Genomic DNA, 2,984 nt, shown 5'->3' on the forward strand with positions numbered 1-2,984 from the left:
CGTCATCTACCATTTCTTTTAGACTAACATTTAGTTTTCAACAACAGAGATTTGTATAAACCTTTGTCTGTCTGTCTCTCTGACATTTGCTAAATGTTTTCAATATTCAAATTTGATCTCCAGCTGTCCCATAGTAATAAACGAGTCAGGACGAGACAAACAGGGAGGCAGGCAGCATTTCTCAGCCAGTTGAAATCATGAATCAGCTGGGATCATTTTTACATACATATATACACTGCTCAAAAAAATAAAGGGAACACTAAAATAACACATCCTAGATCTGAATGAATGAAATATTCTTATTAAATACTTTTTCCCCTTTACATAGTTGAATGTGCTGACAACAAAAATCACACAAAAATTATCAATGGAAATCAAATTTATCTGGTCTGGATTTGGAGTCACACTCAAAATTAAAGTGGAAAACCACACTACAGGCTGATCCAACTTTGATGTAATGTCCTTAAAACAAGTCAAAATGGGGCTCAGTAGTGTGTGTGTGGCCTCCACGTGTCTCTATGACCTCCCTACAACGCCTGGGCATGCTCCTGATGAGGTGGCGGATGGTCTCCTGAGGGATCTCCTCCCAGACCTGGACTAAAGCATCCGCTAACTCCTGAACAGTCTGTGGTGCAATGTGGCATTGGTGGATGGAGCGAGACATGATGTCCCAGATGTGCTCAATTGGATTCAGGTTTTGGGAACGGGCGGGCCAGTCCATAGCATCAATGCCTTCCTCTTGCAGGAACTGCTGACACACTCCAGCCACATGAGGTCTAGCATCGTCTTGCATTAGGAGGAACCCAGGGCCAACCGCACCAGCATATGGTCCCACAAGGGGTCTGAGGATCTCATCTCGGTACCTAATGGAAGTCAGGCTACCTCTGACGAGCACATGGAGGGCTGTGCAGCCCCCCAAAGAAATGCCATTCCACACCATGACTGACCCACCGCCAAACCGGTCATGCTGGAGGATGTTGCAGGCAGCACAATGTTCTCCACGGCGTCTCCAGACTCTGTCACATGTGCTCAGTGTGAACCTGCTTTCATCTGTGAAGAGCACAGGGCGCCAGTGGCGAATTTGCCAATCTTGGTGTTCTCTGGCAAATGAAAAGCGTCCTGCACTGTGTTGGGCTGTAAGCACAACCCCCACCTGTGGACGTCGGGCCCTCATGGAGTCTGTTTCTGACCGTTTGAGCAGACACATGCACATTTGTGGCCTGCTGGAGGTCATTATGCAGGGCTCTGGCAGTGCTCCTCCTCGCACAAAGGCGGAGGTAGCGGTCCTGCTGCTGGGTTGTTGCCCTCCTACGGCCTCCTCCACATCTCCTGATGTACTGGCCTGTCTCCTGGTAGCGCCTCCATGCTCTGGACACTACGCTGACAGGCACATCAAACCTTCTTGCCACAGCTCGCATTGATGTGCCATCCTGGATGAGCTGCACTACCTGAGCCACTTGTGTGGGTTGTAGACTCCGTCTCATGCTACCACTAGAGTGAAAGCACCGCCAGCATTCAAAAGTGACCAAAACATCAGCCAGGAAGCATAGGAACTGAGAAGTGGTCTGTGGTCCCCACCTGCAGAACCACTCCTTTATTGGGGGTTTCTTGCTAATTGCCTATAATTTCCAACTGTTGTCTATTCCATTTGCACAACAGCATGTGAAATGTATTGTCAATCAGTGTTGCTTCCTAAGTGGACAGTTTGATTTCACAGAAGTGTGATTGACTTGGAGTTACATTGTGTTGTTTAAGTGTTCCCTTTATTTGAGCAGTGTATATACACGCATACAAAGAAGTGTCAATTGAAAAAATGTCAAACGAAACAAAGAGCAGCTAGTTTCCAGTCTTTCCAGCTTCAGTTTGATGTGATTGTGTTGTTGCCTAGTTCCTATGAACAACAGTGTCCTGACAAGAGAACACATTTTCTATGCCAGGTGAAATCACGCCTCATTAGCACATTGGTTGTATCCAAATAAATGTCACTAGAAAACAGCTTAAACAAATGCAAATGCAGCTCCTTTGCTGTTTGACCTGATTGTAAGTTATCCGTAGTTGGCTAGCTAGCAAGCAAGGGATAAGAACTTTGCCAGCCAGTATGGCAATAGAACATTTAGAATGAACAAACCATAACAATGGATGCCAGCTGAATCGTGATTTCGACTGGCTGAGAAAAGCTGCCTCCTGTCTCGCCCCGACTCCTTCATTACTATGGGACAGCTGGATATTACATTGTTTCAATATTCAAAATGTTGCAAATGTCGGAGACACAGACAGCAAGGTTTATACAAATACCCACTGTTGTAAACTAAATGTTAGCCTAAAAGAAACGCGAGATAATGTCTACATACTTTTTATAGTGGAGGTCAAGTTTATAAATTGCCTGGCTGGGCTGATGAAACAGTGGATTGTGTAGTCAGAAAGAACAGATTCAATTTAAAAAGTCATAGATTTAGCCGGTGGTAACTTATGGAATACACACCAGGTGGAATGCAGTTTTAACCAACCAGCATTCAGGATTAGACCCACCCTTTGTATAATTCAAGATGGATGTTGATGAAACACCCCTTTAAACTGTCTATTTTAACTTCTATGGTAACGACATTTGATTTGGATATTAATGAGTGCACAGTGACAAATTCCAAAAATCCCAATCAAACACAAATGTAGGGCCTTGATGTAAAATACCTGGCATAACAAGGGTGAAACAACTGGAGCAGTAAGCGACCATCAATGGAGTGATTCAGTACGAAAAGCCTTCATTTCCATAACCCCAACAAGCAACTCGCTAAAACAATGGAGAAGTTCCAAATGGCATCCTATTCCCTTTATAGTGCACTACTTTTGACCAGGGCCCATCATAGTGCACTATATAGGGAATAGGGTGCCATTTGGGACAGACATTGGCGGGTCCCACTGGTAGATGTCTCCAACATTCACTATATAAGAGAACAAAACCGTTTCCCAATTCAAGCCTGTAAGTG

This window comes from Oncorhynchus tshawytscha, unplaced genomic scaffold (assembly GCF_018296145.1).
Source record: "Oncorhynchus tshawytscha isolate Ot180627B unplaced genomic scaffold, Otsh_v2.0 Un_contig_11489_pilon_pilon, whole genome shotgun sequence".
NCBI lineage: Eukaryota > Metazoa > Chordata > Actinopteri > Salmoniformes > Salmonidae > Oncorhynchus > Oncorhynchus tshawytscha.